The sequence below is a fragment of the Pleurodeles waltl genome, chromosome 4_1 (assembly GCF_031143425.1).
Source record: "Pleurodeles waltl isolate 20211129_DDA chromosome 4_1, aPleWal1.hap1.20221129, whole genome shotgun sequence".
NCBI lineage: Eukaryota > Metazoa > Chordata > Amphibia > Caudata > Salamandridae > Pleurodeles > Pleurodeles waltl.
In genome coordinates, this window is record NC_090442.1 from 38,388,483 (window position 1) to 38,411,513 (window position 23,031).

At 42.4% G+C, this 23,031-nt stretch overlaps 5 non-coding genes across 5 annotated transcripts; all 5 read right to left on the reverse strand.

Annotated features, from left to right (window-relative positions):
• Nucleotides 1–10,389: 10,389 nt before the first annotated feature.
• Nucleotides 10,390–10,462, reverse strand: TRNAR-UCG (transfer RNA arginine (anticodon UCG)). The gene has a single exon. It is a non-coding gene; the product is annotated as a tRNA-Arg (tRNA).
• Nucleotides 10,463–12,212: 1,750 nt separating this feature from the next.
• On the reverse strand, nt 12,213–12,285 carry TRNAR-UCG (transfer RNA arginine (anticodon UCG)). Its single transcript has one exon. It is a non-coding gene; the product is annotated as a tRNA-Arg (tRNA).
• A 3,577-nt stretch (nt 12,286–15,862) lies between these two features.
• Nucleotides 15,863–15,935, reverse strand: TRNAR-UCG (transfer RNA arginine (anticodon UCG)). The gene has a single exon. It is a non-coding gene; the product is annotated as a tRNA-Arg (tRNA).
• Nucleotides 15,936–19,514: 3,579 nt separating this feature from the next.
• TRNAR-UCG (transfer RNA arginine (anticodon UCG)) lies at nt 19,515–19,587 on the reverse strand. The gene has a single exon. It is a non-coding gene; the product is annotated as a tRNA-Arg (tRNA).
• A 1,752-nt stretch (nt 19,588–21,339) lies between these two features.
• Nucleotides 21,340–21,412, reverse strand: TRNAR-UCG (transfer RNA arginine (anticodon UCG)). Its single transcript has one exon. It is a non-coding gene; the product is annotated as a tRNA-Arg (tRNA).
• Between the last annotated feature and the right edge of the window lie 1,619 nt (nt 21,413–23,031).

Below are 23,031 nucleotides of genomic sequence, written 5' to 3' on the forward strand. Positions count from 1 at the left end.
GGACAGAAGCAGTAAGAGAACCACATCACAATACATACTCCTTTGCCTGATACCTTTCACAACAAACTGCTCTTGGAAAAAGACATTAACCGGTCCTTGCTCTCAGACAGACACAGAAAGCCTATCACCACCTCTACGAAAATATTTCGATCAAACCAATATATATCATTCAACAATTATGCCTCTGTATCAATATAACTACAACTCGAGACAGAAAGGAATTTAAAAAACAATCTGCCCATTTGAATAACCAGCAGAGTTTTAAGGACGTAAAAATTGGAATGTGACAATTTCAGAGTTCCTCATTCAAAAGAAGTCTGTGAGATAGTATCTCAGAAAGATCTCAAGATATAGCAAAAATGGTTGTAAGGGTGATTTTTACCACACAATTGGAACTAGGTGCCTCAATCTGCAAGAGACCACTCCTTGACAGATTACACAACTGGGGCAACAGCAAAGGCAGCAATTGTGTCAATCCTTTATGATTCTTTTCTAGTACTATACTTTTTCTGAGGGACAATTTGCATTATTCCTGGAGAAAATCATAGAGCTTCTACCCATGCATAGTTTCTGCTTTCTGCACGCACACACTCCCTGCACTGAATCTACCCACAGTTCTGTTCAGAATGATTGTGCCATGTCATATTGTTGTGTACGTATTGCATATCCGTGGCATTTATGAAGAGGTACTTTGGTATGGCAGAAAGACAGAAAAGTAGCAATGCTGAAGGCATAACGTGACTGGCTGTGCAGTTTGCATTGGGCTTTCTTAATGAGTGAGAGTGAAAGGAGTATTGTAAGAGTGTGTTTCCAGTTTGTATGTAAAGATAAGTTGGGTGCTGTGAGAAAAAGATTCAACCATGAAGGGACTCGAACCCTCAATCTTCTGATCCAAAGTTAGACGCCTGATCCATTAGGCCACATGGTCACTGACTGCAATATGTTTGGGTGTTTAGGGTTAGGTGGTATGAATGGATGTGGAACATATCAATTACAGGTGCACAGGACAGGATCCCATACCGTTCTTCATCTTCTTTCCATCAAAGGAGTTTTTTCAAACAATATCTAGATAATTTCCAAAGTTTCATATTGTGAGAAAACAGGGCTGATTGCAGAGGCCCCATAACTTTTTGCCTCCATTTTCCTCTTTTTGCTGGTGTTTTCCTGACTTTGATGGTGCCCTGGGTACTGCTAACCAGTCCCAGGGCCTGTGCTCTGTGTAAAATGGATATGCAAATTAGGCTAATTATAATTGGCTAAGTTAACCTACCTATAAGTCCCTAGTATATGGTAGGGCATGTAGGTTTAGGGACCACAGCATAGGTGGTGCACACCTAGGTTTACTGCTGAGGTGCCCAGTGTCATTTTAAAAGCAAGCCTGCCTTGCTGGCTGCTTTTAAATTAAAGTTATATGCAAATTCGACTTTGGAATTAAAGGTACTTCCAAAGTCTTAAACTACCTTATTTTTACATATAAGTCACCCCTAAGGTGTGCCCTATGTGCCCCTAGGGCTGGGTGCCATGTAACTATAAGCAGGGACTTTATAAAAATAGATTTATAAGCCCTGGTGAGGTAAAAACAGCCAAATTCGTTTTTCCCTCATTGAAGTAAATGGCCTTCATAGGCTAGAATGGGCAGACTTTATTTTACATTTTAAAGTCTCCTTAAATGTTACATACCAAGAATTTGGTATCAAATTAATTGTTGTACTAAATCCCACAACTTCCAGTTGTTGGATTTAATATAACTTGTTCAGGTAAAAAGTTTAGACTTTACCTAAAAAGTTGCCAATTTCAGCTCTGCATTGTTTTTGCTGCTGTGCTCTGATTGGCCAGCCTGCAGCAGCTTCTGCCAGGCTGCCTTGATGAGGTGTGAAGTGGCCAGGCTTCACACAAAGGAATGTGCTTGGGGGAGAGAATCTCCCCTCAGCAGATGGTGAGGCAGGAAGGGCTGCCAAACTGGTCTTCAAAGGCAGAGAAGGACATTTGCAGCACCCAGCAACACCCCCACATCCTGCAACCCCAGACAATTAGGTGCCCCCTTGATTAGATTAGGAGAGGGCAGGAGAGGGGTGTGTTTATGATTTTTAGCCACACCAGTGGGTGGGCTCAGCCAGATGTAACCTCCAAAAATCAGATTCATCCATGTTGGATTTTTAGAGACTGTTGCCTTCTGGGATGGATTTTTGCCACACTTCCCAGGAAGTGGTCATCACAGGGGGACGACCCTGTCCCTGATTGGAGAACCAGGGCCCCCCTGCTTTTCACCCAGGAGCAAGGATAAAACTGGCAGACCTGCACCCACACCTCAGATCCCCTCCAGAATTCAACAAGAAAGGAACTAAAGAAGAAGAAGGACTGCCCTGCTGGACCCCTGGCCTGCACCTGGAACCTGCACTCAGAAGGACTGCACCAGCTGCACACTTGGGCTTCACCACAAGAAGGACTTTGCCTGGCTTCAACTGGTTCAAGGAGGGACTCCCTGTTTGCTACAGGTGAAAAATTGCTAAACCAGAGTCCCCTGCACCAACTCCTGAAGAAAGCGACCAGCTGACCACTGTCCAGTGGCCAAAAAGGAGTTTGCGCCAGGTGCATTCTGGGAGTTGAAGTCCGCACCCCCCAAAGACCATCACAGAACTTCTGGACCCTTGGGGTGAGCTGTGGACCCCAAAAGAAGCTTAAAAGAACATCTGGGTGAAGCCCCAGAAGTTTGGAAAAGATTTGAGAATTTTGGGAAAAAAGCTCCAGAGAGGGACCGACCCGCCGCGGAAATTCTAGCCGGCTTGCCTCAACCGCGACCCGGCCTGACTTCGTGGTTCGTCCCGGTAAAGAAAAACATCCAAAAAAGAGACTAAGTCCGAACGTAAAAAGTTGACCGGGACCTCCCAGCCATCGTATCCGAGAAGGGCTCCATGGACGTCGGATCAAGATCCAGGTTTAACCCGGTCGAAGGATTTTCATCTCGAAAAAACGACTAAGTCCGAAGGTAAAAGTCTCCACCGAGGAAACCCACATCGCGTATCCGGACAAGGGCTCCAGGAGGTCGGATTCAACTGGCAGGTTCGTCCTGGTGAAGAAAAACTTCAAAATAAAGACTAAGTCAGAAGGTAACTTTTTGACCGAGGCCTCCCGCGACCTGTAGCCGAGCAGGGCTCCATCGCGGTCGGCCTGAAAGTTTGACTTTGCCCCGGTCCTGGTGCAACCAGATGACCCGATTGGCGCTTTTTGTTTCTAAGCGCTAGAAAAGTAATAATTCTTTAAAAATTCATATCTCCGGTTCCCCTGAACCGATTTTAATAGTTTTTGTGTCATTTTAAAGATAAAAATATAAGCTATTTTTATAAATTGGTTTTGGATTTTTAAACTGTTTCCTGTGTTTTATTTAATTACTGTTTTGTGATATTTGAATGCTTTACACTTTGTCTCCTAAGTTAAGCCTTGACGCTCGTTGCCAAGCTACCAAGGGTTGAGCTGGGATTAATTTACTGAGACCTAACTGTACCTATGTGGAGGTTAGTGGCTTGTTGCTAGGTGTAGGTACCTACCTGCCCTACCAATAACCCATTTTCCAACATAATTGGAAGCAGCGACGGGATCCTGTACTTGTGTTCAATATCACGTTACAGTTTTAGGTAAAACAAATTAAAAATCCTTTAAATTGTCCTAGTGAAAAAATTGTTTTTAATTTTTAATTTGGATTAATTTCAATTATTGAATTTTTGTAATTTTTCTAAATTCTTGTTTCCAATTTTTGCAAAAAGTTTTTGTTGACACAAAACTAGGGAACCATGGAGCTTGATCTGGCTAGCCTACCCACACTGACAGTAGTCCAGCTTAGGGGGTTGTGTATTGAAAGAGGGTTGCCTGCAACCACTGATCTCAGGAAGCAAATCCTGATCACATCCCTGACAGCATGGGCTGAGGCCCAAGAGGTAGAGTCAGAAGAAGCTCCAGAGGAGGGAGAAAGAAGGGAGGATGCAAGCTCTAACCACTCAGGGGAGGGAAGGCATCTGAGCCTAAGTGAGGATGAGGAAGAACGGTCCTCAGTAAACACAGTCACTAGGGGCAGATCCAAAGCTAGTGGTGGGAAGGGGGTCCTTTCAGGAGGAGAGAACCCATCCATCAGAGAAAGAGAGCTGGAGGCCCAGCTAGCATACATAGCTTTGGAAGCAGAGAAGCTGGCCCTAGAAAAGAAAAAGTGGGCATACAAAGAGAAAAGAGATGGAAGCAGCGATAAAGAAGCTGAGGTGTCCATGGGTGGGGGAGTTTGCCCCAGATTACCCAAGGGGGTAGTTCCTGCTTATGTAGAGGGGGATGACATAGATAAGTGGCTGGGGGCCTTTGAGAGGGCACTCCAAATGAGAAGGGTTAGGCCTCAATACTGGGGTTCCCTTTTGTGGGAGTTGGTCCCCAACTCAGGGAGGGATAGGCTTCTGACCTTAAGGGGGGAGGAGGCAGATTCATACCCTAGTATGAAGAGGTGCTTAGCCAAGAAGTTTGGTCTGACCCCAGAGCAATATAGAATGAAGTTCAGGGACACCCAGAAGGTCAGTACCCAGTCTTGGGTTGACTTTGTGGACATTTCACTAAAGGCACTAGAGGGCTGGATTATTGGTAACAAAGTAGATACTTATGAGGGGTTATACAATCTGATCATGAGAGAGCACATCTTGACCAATTGTATCCAAGAAAGGTTACGCCAGCATCTAGTGGACTCTAAGCAGACCAACCCTAGAGAGCTAGGGGAGGCAGCTGATGAGTGGTTGAGAACCAGGGTGGTTGTCAAGTCCCAGGGGGGAGACTCCAAGAAGGGGGGGACAGGTCCCCAAAAACCTAAGGAGGGAGGTGGTAAGCCCACCACAGAGACTCCCTCTGTACCCCAGAACCCTAAGAAGGAGGAGAGTAAATCCCACTCCCACTCTGACAAGCAGAGACAGGGAGACCCAGGGTTAAAAAAACTCTTGGACAGTAGGGCTTGCTTTGACTGTCAGCTGACAGGTCACTTCAGAGGAGATGCAGCCTGTCCAAAGAAGGTGGTTAGCACTGGGCTGTCCAGTGTAGCCATAGAGGAGGATTCCTCAGATGATGAAGTCCTCCTAGCATTGTGCTGGGAGACAGGACCAGATGGTAAGCTGGTGATCCCTGAGGGTGGGAGTAGGCACTTCCACCACATTCAAGTGAATGGGATCCCTACCACTGGCCTGAGAGACACCTGTGCCAGTCACACTATAGTGAGTGACCGGTTAGTGACCCCAGACATGTATGTCCCAGGAAAGACAATGAAAGTCAGGATAGCCACAGGGGAGGTCACCTCCAAACCTGTAGCCATAGTGCCCCTAGAGAGGGAGGGTATCCTTGACTGGATTAGGGTGGTAGTCAGTGCTGACCTTCCCCTAGATTGTATCCTGGGCAATGACCTCCCAGAGGTGAGTCTGGTCACAGATGGGGTGGTCGCCCAAGGCGCCCCCCCAACCCAAAGTCCTGGGGAGTCAGTCCCTACAGTTAGGAGACAGGGGTCCCCAAGAAAAGGAAAGAAGAAAAGGAAGGGTAGGCCACTCTTAAAGAGAGTTCCAGGGAGCCAAAGGCCTTCTGCCCCAGTAGGGGGGGAGCCCAGAGTTGGTACTGGTGAGGCCTCACCTGACCCCAAGGAAGTCCTGAGTAGTCAGGCAGCTGTCCAGATGCAAGGTGTTGCCCCTGCACTGACAGAAGGGAGAGTGGAAGGAGGGTGTCTGCCACAGGAGGTGGTAGCCCCCCACTCTAGACAGCAAGAGGGGTGCCAGGACCCCAAAGTTGCCCCTAAAGCAGCTCAGCCACCTGTCAGTGGAGAGCTTAGGGTGTGGTTCTGGGTACTGACAGCTGTCAGTAGCCTCTGCTGGGTGCTAGCCTTCCTGGCAGCAATGTACTTGGCCTGGGAGGCAGACCCCAGGGCCAATAGCAAAGTAGGCCCCCTGACCCTATTGGTCATGGTGGGGTTGCTCAAGTGTTGGGTGACCTCTTTGGGTAAGCTAGGTGTTGCCCTAGCAAAGTTTGGAGTAGGGGAGGTGGGCACCTCACTACCCAAGTTGGCAGAGAGAAAGGAGGAAGACCCCCCTAGAGGAAAGTTTCAGTTTGAGTTGGGTCCTTTTACTGTTGGGATGGCTTCACTACCCATAGGGAGTGACCCTGACAGGAGGATATAAGGCAGAGTAGGCCCTGCAAAGGGACAGCCAGTTTTCTTCACTGTCTTCCTCGCCTAACAAGCCAGGAAGACTCTCCCAGGGTTGGGCTGAGTCTCCTGGGCGTGTGGGCTGGGGGGGGGGGGGTTGTGTGAGAAAACAGGGCTGATTGCAGAGGCCCCATAACTTTTTGCCTCCATTTTCCTCTTTTTGCTGGTGTTTTCCTGACTTTGATGGTGCCCTGGGTACTGCTAACCAGTCCCAGGGCCTGTGCTCTGTGTAAAATGGATATGCAAATTAGGCTAATTATAATTGGCTAAGTTAACCTACCTATAAGTCCCTAGTATATGGTAGGGCATGTAGGTTTAGGGACCACAGCATAGGTGGTGCACACCTAGGTGCACTGCTGAGGTGCTCAGTGTCATTTTAAAAGCAAGCCTGCCTTGCTGGCTGCTTTTAAATTAAAGTTATATGCAAATTCGACTTTGGAATTAAAGGTACTTCCAAAGTCTTAAACTACCTTATTTTTACATATAAGTCACCCCTAAGGTGTGCCCTATGTGCCCCTAGGGCTGGGTGCCATGTAACTATAAGCAGGGACTTTATAAAAATAGATTTATAAGCCCTGGTGAGGTAAAAACAGCCAAATTCGTTTTTCCTCATTGAAGTAAATGGCCTTCATAGGCTAGAATGGGCAGACTTTATTTTAAATTTTAAAGTCTCCTTAAATGTTACATACCAAGAATGTGGTATCAAATTAATTGTTGTAATAAATCCCACAACTTCCAGTTGTTGGATTTAATATAACTTGTTCAGGTAAAAAGTTTAGACTTTACCTAAAAAGTTGCCAATTTCAGCTCTGCATTGTTTTTGCTGCTGTGCTCTGATTGGCCAGCCTGCAGCAGCTTCTGCCAGGCTGCCTTGATGAGGTGTGAAGTAGCCAGGCTTCACACAAAGGAATGTGCTTCGGGGAGAGAATCTCCCCTCAGCAGATGGTGAGGCAGGAAGGGGGAGGGCTGCCAAACTGGTCTTCAAAGGCAGAGAAGGACATTTGCAGCACCCAGCAACACCCCCACATCCTGCAACCCCAGACAATTAGGTGCCCCCTTGATTAGATTAGGAGAGGGCAGGAGAGGGGTGTGTTTATGATTTTTAGCCACACCAGTGGGTGGGCTCAGCCAGATGTAACCTCCAAAAATCAGATTCATCCATGTTGGATTTTTAGAGACTGTTGCCTTCTGGGATGGATTTTTGCCACACTTCCCAGGAAGTGGTCATCACAGGGGGACGACCCTGTCCCTGATTGGAGAACCAGGGCCCCCCTGCTTTTCACCCAGGAGCAAGGATAAAACTGGCAGACCTGCACCCACACCTCAGATCCCCTCCAGAATTCAACAAGAAAGGAACTAAAGAAGAAGAAGGACTGCCCTGCTGGACCCCTGGCCTGCACCTGGAACCTGCACTCAGAAGGACTGCACCAGCTGCACACTTGGGCTTCACCACAAGAAGGACTTTGCCTGGCTTCAACTGGTTCAAGGAGGGACTCCCTGTTTGCTACAGGTGAAAAATTGCTAAACCAGAGTCCCCTGCACCAACTCCTGAAGAAAGCGACCAGCTGACCACTGTCCAGTGGCCAAAAAGGAGTTTGCGCCAGGTGCATTCTGGGAGTTGAAGTCTGCACCCCCCAAGGACCATCACAGAACTTCTGGACCCTTGGGGTGAGCTGTGGACCCCAAAAGAACCTTAAAAGAACATCTGGGTGAAGCCCCAGAAGTTTGGAAAAGATTTGAGAATTTTTGGAAAAAAGCTCCAGAGAGGGACCGACCCGCCGCGGAAATTCTAGCCGGCTTGCCTCAACCGCGACCCGGCCTGACTTCGTGGTTCGTCCCGGTAAAGAAAAACATCCCAAAAAGAGACTAAGTCCGAACGTAAAAAGTTGACCAGGACCTCCCAGCCATCGTATCCGAGAAGGGCTCCATGGACGTCGGATCAAGATCCAGGTTTACCCCGGTCGAAGGATTTTCATCTCGAAAAAACAACTAAGTCCAAAGGTAAAAGTCTCCACCGAGGAAACCCACATCGCGTATCCGGACAAGGGCTCCAGGAGGTCGGATTCAACTGGCAGGTTCGTCCCGGTGAAGAAAAACTTCAAAATAAAGACTAAGTCAGAAGGTAACTTTTTGACCGAGGCCTCCCGCGACCTGTAGCCGAGCAGGGCTCCATCGCGGTCGGCCTGAAAGTTTGACTTTGCCCCGGTCCTGGTGCAACCAGATGACCCGATTGGCGCTTTTTGTTTCTAAGCTCTAGAAAAGTAATAATTCTTTAAAAATTCATATCTCCGGTTCCCCTGAACCGATTTTAATCGTTTTTGTGTCATTTTAAAGATAAAAATATAAGCTATTTTTATAAATTGGTTTTGGATTTTTAAACTGTTTCCTGTGTTTTATTTAATTACTGTTTTGTGATATTTGAATGCTTTACACTTTGTCTCCTAAGTTAAGCCTTGACGCTCGTTGCCAAGCTACCAAGGGTTGAGCTGGGATTAATTTACTGAGACCTAACTGTACCTATGTGGAGGTTAGTGGCTTGTTGCTAGGTGTAGGTACCTACCTGCCCTACCAATAACCCATTTTCCAACACATATCTTATGCTGTGCTTTTTTGCCGTTAATCCTCCTTTCTTCTTTTACTGAATACTCTGTTTTATGCTGCTATGGTATTTTTGGATTATTTGAAAAGAGAATGAAACTGCTTTGACAGTAGTTCAGACTTCCCATTTCTTGACTTGCTAATTTGCTCCCTGAATTAGCTTATACAAGTGACATGAACAGGGCCTTGACCTAAGCACGTACCTGAAAGCCTGTCACCACCTCTAGAAATAAAATTCACAGCAGCTCAAAACATTCATTTTGAAAGAGAATATTTCAAGTGAGTCCAAGTTTAATTTCAATAAAGAAAGTTGTATAAAATGACACGCTGCACATTTGGGTAACCAGCATGACTCTTTTCAGTGAAGAAGTGGAATGGTTCTGTTGCAATATACTATCACCCTGGTAAGCTGCTACGAGGAAGAGTAAAGAATATGATTAGGTTTCAGCAAAAATGTATTAGTTCAGGGTGTGCACCTCAGATAGACTTAAACTTACACACCCTGGTCTGTGAGAGTAGTGCCCTATCCATTGCGGCATTGAGGGTAATCTGCAAGACAGAGTTCCAAAATCATCCTTTCATCTCAGTTCATGGCCACATACAGTATTTCTTCAGTCATTCGTTTCACTTTTCTGTCTTTAATTAAACTGACCATTTTAAACCTCCGGCACCCACCACTTCAATCTTACCGTTTTTGTGCTATCATAGGGCCTTGGAACTTTTGGCAAGTGGACAGAAGCAGTCAGAGAACCACATCACAATGCATACTCCTTTGCCTGATAGCTTTCACAACAAACTGCTCTTGGAAAAAGACGTTAACCGGTCCTTGCTCTCAGACAGACACAGAAAGCCTATCACCACCTCTACGAACATATTTCAATCAAACCAATATATATCATTCAACAATTATGCCTCTGTATCAATATAACTACAACTCGAGACAGAAAGGAATTTAAAAAACAATCTGCCCATTTGAATAACCAGCAGAGTTTTAAGGACGTACAAATTGGAATGTGACAATTTCAGAGTTCCTCATTCATAAGAAGTCTGTGAGATAGTATCTCAGAAAGATCTCAAGTTTATAGCAAAAATGGTTGTAAGGGTGATTTTTACCACACAATTGCAACTAGGTGCCTCAATCTGCAAGAGACCAGTCCTTGACAGATTACGCAACTGGGGCAACAGCAAAGGCAGCAATTGTGTCAATCCTTTATGATTCTTCTCTAGTACTATACTTTTTCAGAGGGACAATTAGCATTATTCCTGGAGAAAATCATAGAGCTTCTACCCATGCATAGTTTCTGCTTTCTGCACCCACACACTCCCTGCACTGAATCTGCCCACAGTTCTGTTCGGAATGATTGTGCCATGTCATATTGTTGTATACGTATTGCATATCCGTGGCAATTATGAAGAGGTACTTTGGTATGGCAGAAAGACCGAAAAGTAGCAATGCTGAAGGCATACCGTGACTGATTGTGCAGTTTGCATTGGGCTTTCTTAATGAGTGAGAGTGAAAGGAGTATTGTAAGAGTGTGTTTCCAGTTTTTATGTAAAGATAAGTTGGGTGCTGTGAGAAAAAGACTCAACCATGAAGGGACTCGAACCCTCAATCTTCTGATCCGAAGTCAGACGCCTTATCCATTAGGCCACATGGTCACTGACTGCAATATGTTTGGGTGTTTAGGGTTAGGTGGTATGAATGGATGTGGAACATATCACTTACAGGTGCGCAGGACAGGATCCCATACCGTTCTTCATCTTCTTTCCATCAAAGGAGTTTTTTCAAACAATATCTAGATAATTTCCAAAGTTTCATATCTTATGCTGTGCTTTTTTGCCGTTAATCCTCCTTTCTTCTTTTATTGAATACTCTGTTTTATGCTGCAATGGTATTTTTGGATTATTTGAAAAGAGAATGAAACTGCTTTGACAGTAGTTCAGACTTCCCATTTCTTGACTTGCTAATTTGCTCCCTGAATTAGCTTATACAAGTGACATGAAGAGGGCCTTGACCTAAGCACGTACCTGAAAGCCGGTCACCACCTCTAGAAATAAAATTCACAGCAGCTCAAACATTCATTTTGAAAGAGAATATTTCAAGTGAGTCCAAGTTTAATTTCAATAAAGAAAGCTGTATAAAATGACACGCTGCACATTTGGGTAACAAGCATGACTCTTTTCAGTGAAGAAGTGGAATGGTTCTGTGCAATATACTATCACCCTGGCAAGCTGCTTCGAGGAAGAGTAAACAATATGATTAGGTTTCAGCAAAAATGTATTAGTTCAGGGTGTGCACCTCAGATAGACTTAAACTTACACACCCTGGTCTGTGAGAGTAGTGCCCTATCCATTGCGGCATTGAGTGTAATCTGCAAGACAGAGTTCCAAAATCATCCTTTCATCTCAGTTCATGGCCACATACAGTATTTCTGCAGTCATTCGTTTCACTTTTCTGTCTTTAATTAAACTGACCATTTTAAACCTCCGGCACCCACCACTTCATTCTTACCGTTTTTGTGCTTTCATAGGGCCTTGGAACTTTTGGCAAGTGGACAGAAGCAGTCAGAGAACCACATCACAATACATACTCCTTTGCCTGATACCTTTCACAACAAATTGCTCTTGGAAAAAGACGTTAACCGGTCCTTGCTCTCAGACAGACACAGAAATCCTATCACCACCTCTACGAACATATTTCAATCAAACCAATATATATCATTCAACAATTATGCCTCTGTATCAATATAACTACAACTCGAGACAGAAAGGAATTTAAAAAACAATCTGCCCATTTGAATAACCAGCAGAGTTTTAAGGACGTACAAATTGGAATGTGACAATTTCAGAGTTCCTTATTCATAAGAAGTCTGTGAGATAGTATCTCAGAAAGATCTCAAGTTTATAGCAAAAATGGTTGTAAGGGTGATTTATACCACACAATTGCAACTAGGTGCCTCAATCTGCAAGAGACCAGTCCTTGACAAATTACACAACTGGGGCAACAGCAAAGGCAGCAATTGTGTCAATCCTTTATGATTCTTCTCTAGTACTATACTTTTTCTGAGGGACAATTTGCATTATTCCTGGAGAAAATCATAGAGCTTCTACCCATGCATAGTTTCTGCTTTCTGCACGCACACACTCCCTGCACTGAATCTACCCACAGTTCTGTTAAGAATGATTGTGCCATGTCATATTGTTGTATACGTATTGCATATCCGTGGCATTTATGAAGAGGTACTTTGGTATGGCAGAAAGACAGAAAAGTAGCAATGCTGAAGGCATAACGTGACTGATTGTGCAGTTTGCATTGGGCTTTCTTAATGAGTGAGAGTGAAAGGAGTATTGTAAGAGTGTATTTCCAGTTGGTATGTAAAGATAAGTTGGGTGCTGTGAGAAAAAGACTCAACCATGAAGGGACTCGAACCCTCAATCTTCTGATCCGAAGTCAGATGCCTTATCCATTAGGCCACATGGTCACTGACTGCAATATGTTTGGGTGTTTAGGGTTAGGTGGTATGAATGGATGTGGAACATATCAATTACAGGTGCGCAGGACAGGATCCCATACCGTTCTTCATCTTCTTTCCATCAAAGGAGTTTTTTCAAACAATATCTAGATAATTTCCAAAGTTTCATATCTTATGCTGTGCTTTTTTGCCGTTAATCCTCCTTTCTTCTTTTATTTAATACTCTGTTTTATGCTGCAATGGTATTTTTGGATTATTTGAAAAGAGAATGAAACTGCTTTGACAGTAGTTCAGACTTCCCATTTCTTGACTTGCTAATTTGCTCCCTGAATTAGCTTATTCAAGTGACATGAACAGGGCCTTGACCTAAGCACGTACCTGAAAGCCTGTCACCACCTGTAGAAATAAAATTCACAGCAGCTCAAAACATTCATTTTGAAAGAGAATATTTCAAGTGAGTCCAAGTTTAATTTCAATAAAGAAAGCTGTATAAAATGACACGCTGCACATTTGGGTAACCAGCATGACTCTTTTCAGTGAAGAAGTGGAATGGTTCTGTTGCAATATACTATCACCCTGGCAAGCTGCTACGAGGAAGAGTAAACAATATGATTAGGTTTCAGCAAAAATGTATTAGTTCAGGGTGTGCACCTCAGATAGACTTAAACTTACACACCCTGGTCTGTGAGAGTAGTGCCCTATCCATTGCGGCATTGAGGGTAATCTGCAAGACAGAGTTCCAAAATCATCCTTTCATCTCAGTTCATGGCCACATACAGTATTTCTGCAGTCATTCGTTTCACTTTTCTGTCTTTAATTAAACTGACCATTTTAAACCTCCGGCACCCACCACTTCAATCTTACCGTTTTTGTGCTATCATAGGGCCTTGGAACTTTTGGCAAGTGGACAGAAGCAGTCAGAGAACCACATCACAATACATACTCCTTTGCCTGATACCTTTCACAACAAACTGCTCTTGGAAAAAGACGTTAACCGGTCCTTGCTCTCAGACAGACACAGAAAGCCTATCACCACCTCTACGAACATATTTCAATCAAACCAATATATATCATTCAACAATTATTCCTCTGTATCAATATAACTACAACTCGAGACAGAAAGGAATTTAAAAAACAATCTGCCCATTTGAATAACCAGCAGAGTTTTAAGGACGTACAGATTGGAATGTGACAATTTCAGAGTTCCTCATTCATAAGAAGTCTGTGAGATAGTATCTCAGAAAGATCTCAAGTTTATAGCAAAAATGGTTGTAAGGGTGATCTTTACCACACAATTGCAACTAGGTGCCTCAATCTGCAAGAGACCAGTCCTTGACAGATTACACAACTGTGGCAACAGCAAAAGCAGCAATTGTGTCAATCCTTTATGATTCTTTTCTAGTACTATACTTTTTCTGAGGGACAATTTGCATTATTCCTGGAGAAAATCATAGAGCTTCTACCCATGCATAGTTTCTGCTTTCTGCACGCACACACTCCCTGCACTGAATCTACCCACAGTTCTGTTCGGAATGATTGTGCCATGTCATATTGTTGTGTACGTATTGCATATCCGTGGCATTTATGAAGAGGTACTTTGGTATGGCAGAAAGACAGAAAAGTAGCAATGCTGAAGGCATAACGTGACTGATTGTGCAGTTTGCATTGGGCTTTCTTAATGAGTGAGAGTGAAAGGAGTATTGTAAGAGTTTGTTTCCAGTTTGTATGTAAAGATAAGTTGGGTGCTGTGAGAAAAAGACTCAACCATGAACGGACTCGAACCCTCAATCTTCTGATCTGAAGTCAGACGCCTTATCCATTAGGCCACATGGTCTCTGACTGCAATATCTTTGGGTGTTTAGGGTTAGGTGGTATGAATGGATGTGGAACATATCAATTACAGTTGCGCAGGACAGGATCCCATACCGTTCTTGATCTTCTTTCCATCAAAGGAGTTTTTTCAAACAATATCTAGATAATTTCCAAAGTTTCATATCTTATGCTGTGCTTTTTTGCCATTAATCCTCCTTTCTTCTTTTATTGAATACTCTGTTTTATGCTGCAATGGTATTTTTTGATTATTTGAAAAGAGAATGAAACTGCTTTGACAGTAGTTCAGACTTCCCATTTCTTGACTTGCTAATTTGCTCCCTGAATTAGCTTATACAAGTGACATGAACAGGGCCTTGACCTAAGCACGTACCTGAAAGCCTGTCACCACCTCTAGAAATAATATTCACAGCAGCTCAAAACATTAATTTTGAAAGAGAATATTTCAAGTGAGTCCAAGTTTAATTTCAATAAAGAAAGTTGTATAAAATGACACGCTGCACATTTGGGTAACCAGCATGACTCTTTTCAGTGAAGAAGTGGAATGGTTCTGTTGCAATATACTATCACCCTGGCAAGCTGCTACGAGGAAGAGTAAACAATATGATTAGGTTTCAGCAAAAATGTATTAGTTCAGGGTGTGCACCTCAGATAGACTTCAACTTACACACCCTGGTCTGTGAGAGTAGTGCCCTATCCATTGCGGCATTGAGGGTAATCTGCAAGACAGAGTTCCAAAATCATCCTTTCATCTCAGTTCATGGCCACATACAGTATTTCTGCAGTCATTCGTTTCACTTTTCTGTCTTTAATTAAACTGACCATTTTAAACCTCCGGCACCCACCACTTCAATCTTACCGTTTTTGTGCTATCATAGGGCCTTGGAACTTTTGGCAAGTGGACAGAAGCAGTCAGAGAACCACATCACAATACATACTCCTTTGCCTGATACCTTTCACAACAAACTGCTCTTGGAAAAAGACGTTAACCGGTCCTTGCTCTCAGACAGACACAGAAAGCCTATCACCACCTCTACGAACATATTTCAATCAAACCAATATATATCATTCAACAATTATGCCTCTGTATCAATATAACTACAACTCGAGACAGAAAGGAATTTAAAAAACAATCTGCCCATTTGAATAACCAGCAGAGTTTTAAGGACGTACAAATTGGAATGTGACAATTTCAGAGTTCCTCATTCATAAGAAGTCTGTGAGATAGTATCTCAGAAAGATCTCAAGTTTATAGCAAAAATGGTTGTAAGGGTGATTTTTACCACACAATTGCAACTGGGTGCCTCAATCTGCAAGAGACCAGTCCTTGACAGATTACACAACTGGGGCAACAGCAAAGGCAGCAATTGTGTCAATCCTTTATGATTCTTCTCTAGTACTATACTTTTTCTGAGGGACAATTTGCATTATTCCTGGAGAAAATCATAGAGCTTCTACCCATGCATAGTTTCTGCTTTCTACACGCACACACTCCCTGCACTGAATCTACCCACAGTTCTGTTCGGAATGATTGTGCCATGTCATATTGTTGTATACGTATTGCATATCCGTGGCATTTATGAAGAGGTACTTTGGTATATCAGAAAGACAGAAAAGTAGCAATGCTGAAGGCATAACGTGACTGATTGTGCAGTTTGCATTGGGCTTTCTTAATGAGTGAGAGTGAAAGGAGTATTGTAAGAGTGTATTTCCAGTTTGTCTGCAAAGATAAGTTGGGTGCTGTGAGAAAAAGACTCAACCATGAAGGGACTCGAACCCTCAATCTTCTGATCCGAAGTCAGATGCCTTATCCATTAGGCCACATGGTCACTGACTGCAATATGTTTGGGTGTTTAGGGTTAGGTGGTATGAATGGATGTGGAACATATCAATTACAGGTGCGCAGGACAGGATCCCATACCGTTCTTCATCTTCTTTCCATCAAAGGAGTTTTTTCAAACAATATCTAGATACTTTCCAAAGTTTCATATCTTATGCTGTGCTTTTTTGCCGTTAATCCTCCTTTCTTCTTTTATTTAATACTCTGTTTTATGCTGCAATGGTATTTTTGGATTATTTGAAAAGAGAATGAAACTGCTTTGACAGTAGTTCAGACTTCCCATTTCTTGACTTGCTAATTTGCTCCCTGAATTAGCTTATTCAAGTGACATGAACAGGGCCTTGACCTAAGCACGTACCTGAAAGCCTGTCACCACCTCTAGAAATAAAATTCACAGCAGCTCCAAACATTCATTTTGAAAGAGAATATTTCAAGTGAGTCCAAGTTTAATTTCAATAAAGAAAGTTGTATAAAATGACACGCTGCACATTTGGGTAACCAGCATGACTCTTTTCAGTGAAGAAGTGGAATGGTTCTGTTGCAATATACTACCACCCTGGTAAGCTGCTACGAGGAAGAGTAAACAATATGATTAGGTTTCAGCAAAAATTTATTAGTTCAGGGTGTGCACCTCAGATAGACTTAAACTTACACACCCTGGTCTGTGAGAGTAGTGCCCTATCCATTGCGGCATTGAGGGTAATCTGCGAGACAGAGTTCCAAAATCATCCTTTCATCTCAGTTCATGGCCACATACAGTATTTCTGCAGTCATTCGTTTCACTTTTCTGTCTTTAATTAAACTGACCATTTTAAACCTCCGGCACCCACCACTTCAATCTTACCGTTTTTGTGCTATCATAGGGCCTTGGAACTTTTGGCAAGTGGACAGAAGCAGTCAGAGAACCCCCATCACAATACATACTCCTTTGCCTGATACCTTTCACAACAAACTGCTCTTGGAAAAAGACGTTAACCGGTCCTTGCTCTCAGACAGACACAGAAAGCCTATCACCACCTCTACGAACATATTTCAATCAAACCAAAATATATCATTCAACAATTATGCCTCTGTATCAATATAAATACAACTCGAGACAGAAAGGAATTTAAAAAACAATCGGCCCATTTGAATAACCAGCATAGTTTTAAGGACGTACAAATTGGAATGTGACAATTTCAGAGTTCCTCATTCATAAGAAGTCTGTGAGATAGTATCTCAGAAAGATCTCAAGTTTATAGCAAAAATGGTTGTAAGGGTGATTTTTACCACACAATTGCAACTAGGTGGCTCAATGTGCAAGAGACCAGTCCTTGACAGATTACACAACTGGGGCAACAGCAAAGGCAGCAATTGTGTCAATCCTTTATGAGTCTTCTCTAGTACTATACTTTTTCTGAGGGACAATTTGCATTATTCCTGGAGAAAATCATAGAGCTTCTACCCATGCATAGTTTCTGCTTTCTGCACGCACACACTCCCTGCACTGAATCTACCCACAGTTCTGTTCAGAATGATTGTGCCATGTCATATTGTTGTATACGTATTGCATATCCGTGGCATTTATGAAGAGGTACTTTGGTATGGCAGAAAGACAGAAAAGTAGCAATGCTGAAGGCATAACGTGACTGATTGTGTAGTTTGCATTGGGCTTTCTTAATGAGTGAGAGTGAAAGGAGTATTGTAAGAGTGTGTTTCCAGTTTGTATGTAAAGATAAGTTGGGTGCTCTGAGAAAAAGACTCAACCATCAAGGGACTCGAACCCTCAATCTTCTGATCCGAAGTCAGACACCTGATCAATTAGGCCACATGGTCACTGACTGCAATATGTTTGGGTGTTTAGGGTTAGGGGGTATGAATGGATGTGGAACATATCAATTACAGGTGCGCAGGACAGGATCCCATACCGTTCTTCATCTTCTTTCCATCAAAGGAGTTTTTTCAAACAATATCTAGGTAATTTCCAAAGTTTCATATCTTATGCTGTGCTTTTTTGCCGTTAATCCTCCTTTCTTCTTTTATTGAATACTCTGTTTTATGCTGCAATGGTATTTTTGAATGATTTGAAAAGAGAATGAAACTGCTTTGACAGTAGTTCACACTTCCCATTTCTTGACTTGCTAATTTGCTCCCTGAATTAGCTTATACAAGTGACATGAACAGGGCCTTGACCTAAGCACGTACCTGAAAGCCTGTCACCACCTCTAGAAATAAAATTCACAGCAGCTCAAAACATTCATTTTGAAAGAGAATATTTCAAGTGAGTCCAAGTTTAATTTCAATAAAGAAAGTTGTATAAAATGACACGCTGCACATTTGGGTAACCAGCATGACTCTTTTCAGTGAAGAAGTGGAATGGTTCTGTTGCAATATACTATCACCCTGGTTAAGCTGCTACGAGGAAGAGTAAACAATATGATTAGGTTTCAGCAAAAATGTATTAGTTCAGGGTGTGCACCTCAGATAGACTTAAACTTACACACCCTGGTCTGTGAGAGTAGTGCCCTATCCATTGCGGCATTGAGGGTAATCTGCAAGACAGAGTTCCAAAATCATCCTTTCATCTCAGTTCATGGCCACATACAGTATTTCTTCAGTCATTCGTTTCACTTTTCTGTCTTTAATTAAACTGACCATTTTAAACCTCCGGCACCCACCACTTCAATCTTACCGTTTTTGTGCTATCATAGGGCCTTGGAACTGTTGGCAAGTGGACAGAAGCAGTCAGAGAACCACATCACAATGCATACTCCTTTGCCTGATACCTTTCACAACAAACTGCTCTTGGAAAAAGACGTTAACCGGTCCTTGCTCTCAGACAGACACAGAAAGCCTATCACCACCTCTACGAACATATTTCAATCAAACCAATATATATCATTCAACAATTATGCCTCTGTATCAATATAACTACAACTCGAGACAGAAAGGAATTTAAAAAACAATCTGCCCATTTGAATAACCAGCAGAGTTTTAAGGACGTGCAAATTGGAATGTGACAATTTCAGAGTTCCTCATTCACAAGAAGTCTGTGGGATAGTATCTCAGAAAGATCTCAAGTGTATAGCAAAAATGGTTGTAAGGGTGATTTTTACCACACAATTGCAACTAGGTGCCTCAATCTGTAAGAGACCAGTCCTTGACAGATTACACAACTGCGGCAACAGCAAAGGCAGCAATTGTGTCAATCCTTTATGATTCTTCTCTAGTACTATATTTTTTCTGAGGGACAATTTGCATTATTCCTGGAGAAAATCATAGAGCTTCTACCCATGCATAGTTTCTGCTTTCTGCACCCACACACTCCCTGCACTGAATCTGCCCACAGTTCTGTTCGGAATGATTGTGCCATGTCATATTGTTGTATACGTATTGCATATCCGTGGCATTTATGAAGAGGTACTTTGGTATGGCAGAAAGACAGAAAAGTAGCAATGCTGAAGGCATAACGTGACTGATTGTGCAGTTTGCATTGGGCTTTCTTAATGAGTGAGAGTGAAAGGAGTATTGTAAGAGTGTATTTCCAGTTTGTCTGTAAAGATAAGTTGGGTGCTGTGAGAAAAAGACTCAACCATGAAGGGACTCGAACCCTCAATTTTCTGATCCGAAGTCAGACGCCTTATCCATTAGGCCACATGGTCACTGACTGCAATATGTTTGGGTGTTTAGGGTTAGGTGGTATGAATGGATGTGGAACATATCAATTACAGGTGCGCAGGACAGGATCCCATACCGTTCTTCATCTTCTTTCCATCAAAGGAGTTTTTTCAAACAATATCTAGATAATTTCCAAAGTTTCATATCTTATGCTGTGCTTTTTTGCCGTTAATCCTCCTTTCTTCTTTTATTTAATACTCTGTTTTATGCTGCAATGGTATTTTTGGATTATTTGAAAAGAGAATGAAACTGCTTTGACAGTAGTTCAGACTTCCCATTTCTTGACTTGCTAATTTGCTCCCTGAATTAGCTTATTCAAGTGACATGAACAGGGCCTTGACCTAAGCACGTATCTGAAAGCCTGTCACCACCTGTAGAAATAAAATTCACAGCAGCTCAAAACATTCATTTTGAAAGAGAATATTTCAAGTGAGTCCAAGTTTAATTTCAATAAAGAAAGCTGTATAAAATGACACGCTGCACATTTGGGTAACCAGCATGACTCTTTTCAGTGAAGAAGTGGAATGGTTCTGTTGCAATATACTATCACCCTGGCAAGCTGCTACGAGGAAGAGTAAACAATATGATTAGGTTTCAGCAAAAATGTATTAGTTCAGGGTGTGCACCTCAGATAGACTTAAACTTACACACCCTGGTCTGTGAGAGTAGTGCCCTATCCATTGCGGCATTGAGGGTAATCTGCAAGACAGAGTTCCAAAATCATCCTTTCATCTCAGTTCATGGCCACATACAGTATTTCTGCAGTCATTCGTTTCACTTTTCTGTCTATAATTAAACTGACCATTTTAAACCTCCGGCACCCACCACTTCATTCTTACCGTTTTTGTGCTTTCATAGGGCCTTGGAACTTTTGGCAAGTGGACAGAAGCAGTCAGAGAACCACATCACAATACATACTCCTTTGCCTGATACCTTTCACAACAAATTGCTCTTGGAAAAAGACGTTAACCGGTCCTTGCTCTCAGACAGACACAGAAAGCCTATCACCACCTCTACGAACATATTTCAATCAAACCAATATATATCATTCAACAATTATGCCTCTGTATCAATATAACTACAACTCGAGACAGAAAGGAATTTAAAAAACAATCTGCCCATTTGAATAACCAGCAGAGTTTTAAGGACGTACAAATTGGAATGTGACAATTTCAGAGTTCCTTATTCATAAGAAGTCTGTGAGATAGTATCTCAGAAAGATCTCAAGTTTATAGCAAAAATGGTTGTAAGGGTGATTTATACCACACAATTGCAACTAGGTGCCTCAATCTGCAAGAGACCAGTCCTTGACAGATTACACAATTGGGGCAACAGCAAAGGCAGCAATTGTGTCAATCCTTTATGATTCTTCTCCAGTACTATATTTTTTCTGAGGGACAATTTGCATTATTCCTGGAGAAAATCATAGAGTTTCTACGCATGCATAGTTTCTGCTTTCTGCACGCACACACTCCCTGCACTGAATCTACCCACAGTTCTGTTAAGAATGATTGTGCCATGTCATATTGTTGTATACGTATTGCATATCCGTGGCATTTATGAAGAGGTACTTTGGTATGGCAGAAAGACAGAAAAGTAGCAATGCTGAAGGCATAACGTGACTGATTGTGCAGTTTGCATTGGGCTTTCTTAATGAGTGAGAGTGAAAGGAGTATTGTAAGAGTGTATTTCCAGTTGGTATGTAAAGATAAGTTGGGTGCTGTGAGAAAAAGACTCAACCATGAAGGGACTCGAACCCTCAATCTTCTGATCCGAAGTCAGACGCCTTATCCATTAGGCCACATGGTCACTGACTGCAATATGTTTGGGTGTTTAGGGTTAGGTGGTATGAATGGATGTGGAACATATCAATTACAGGTGCGCAGGACAGGATCCCATACCGTTCTTCATCTTCTTTCCATCAAAGGAGTTTTTTCAAACAATATCTAGATAATTTCCAAAGTTTCATATCTTATGCTGTGCTTTTTTGCCATTAATCCTCCTTTCTTCTTTAATTGAATACTCTGTTTTATGCTGCAATGGTATTTTTGGATTATTTGAAAAGAGAATGAAACTGCTTTGACAGTAGTTCAGACTTCCCATTTCTTGACTTGCTAATTTGCTCCCTGAATTAGCTTATACAAGTGACATGAACAGGGCCTTGACCTAAGCACGTACCTGAAAGCCTGTCACCACCTCTAGAAATAATATTCACAGCAGCTCAAAACATTCATTTTGAAAGAGAATATTTCAAGTGAGTCCAAGTTTAATTTCAATAAAGAAAGTTGTATAAAATGACACGCTGCACATTTGGGTAACCAGCATGACTCTTTTCAGTGAAGAAGTGGAATGGTTCTGTTGCAATATACTATCACCCTGGCAAGCTGCTACGAGGAAGAGTAAACAATATGATTAGGTTTCAGCAAAAATGTATTAGTTCAGGGTGTGCACCTCAGATAGACTTAAACTTACACACCCTGGTCTGTGAGAGTAGTGCCCTATCCATTGCGGCATTGAGGGTAATCTGCAAGACAGAGTTCCAAAATCATCCTTTCATCTCAGTTCATGGCCACATACAGTATTTCTGCAGTCATTCGTTTCACTTTTCTGTCTTTAATTAAACTGACCATTTTAAACCTCCGGCACCCACCACTTCAATCTTACCGTTTTTGTGCTATCATAGGGCCTTGGAACTTTTGGCAAGTGGACAGAAGCAGTCAGAGAACCACATCACAATACATACTCCTTTGCCTGATACCTTTCACAACAAACTGCTCTTGGAAAAAGACGTTAACCGGTCCTTGCTCTCAGACAGACACAGAAAGCCTATCACCACCTCTACGAACATATTTCAATCAAACCAATATATATCATTCAACAATTATGCCTCTGTATCAATATAACTACAACTCGAGACAGAAAGGAATTTAAAAAACAATCTGCCCATTTGAATAACCAGCAGAGTTTTAAGGACATACAAATTGGAATGTGACAATTTCAGAGTTCCTCATTCATAAGAAGTCTGTGAGATAGTATCTCAGAAAGATCTCAAGTTTATAGCAAAAATGGTTGTAAGGGTGATTTTTACCACACAATTGCAACTGGGTGCCTCAATCTGCAAGAGACCAGTCCTTGACAGATTACACAACTGGGGCAACAGCAAAGGCAGCAATTGTGTCAATCCTTTATGATTCTTCTCTAGTACTATACTTTTTCTGAGGGACAATTTGCATTATTCCTGGAGAAAATCATAGAGCTTCTACCCATGCATAGTTTCTGCTTTCTGCACGCACACACTCCCTGCACTGAATCTACCCACAGTTCTGTTCGGAATGATTGTGCCATGTCATATTGTTGTATACGTATTGCATATCCGTGGCATTTATGAAGAGGTACTTTGGTATATCAGAAAGACAGAAAAGTAGCAA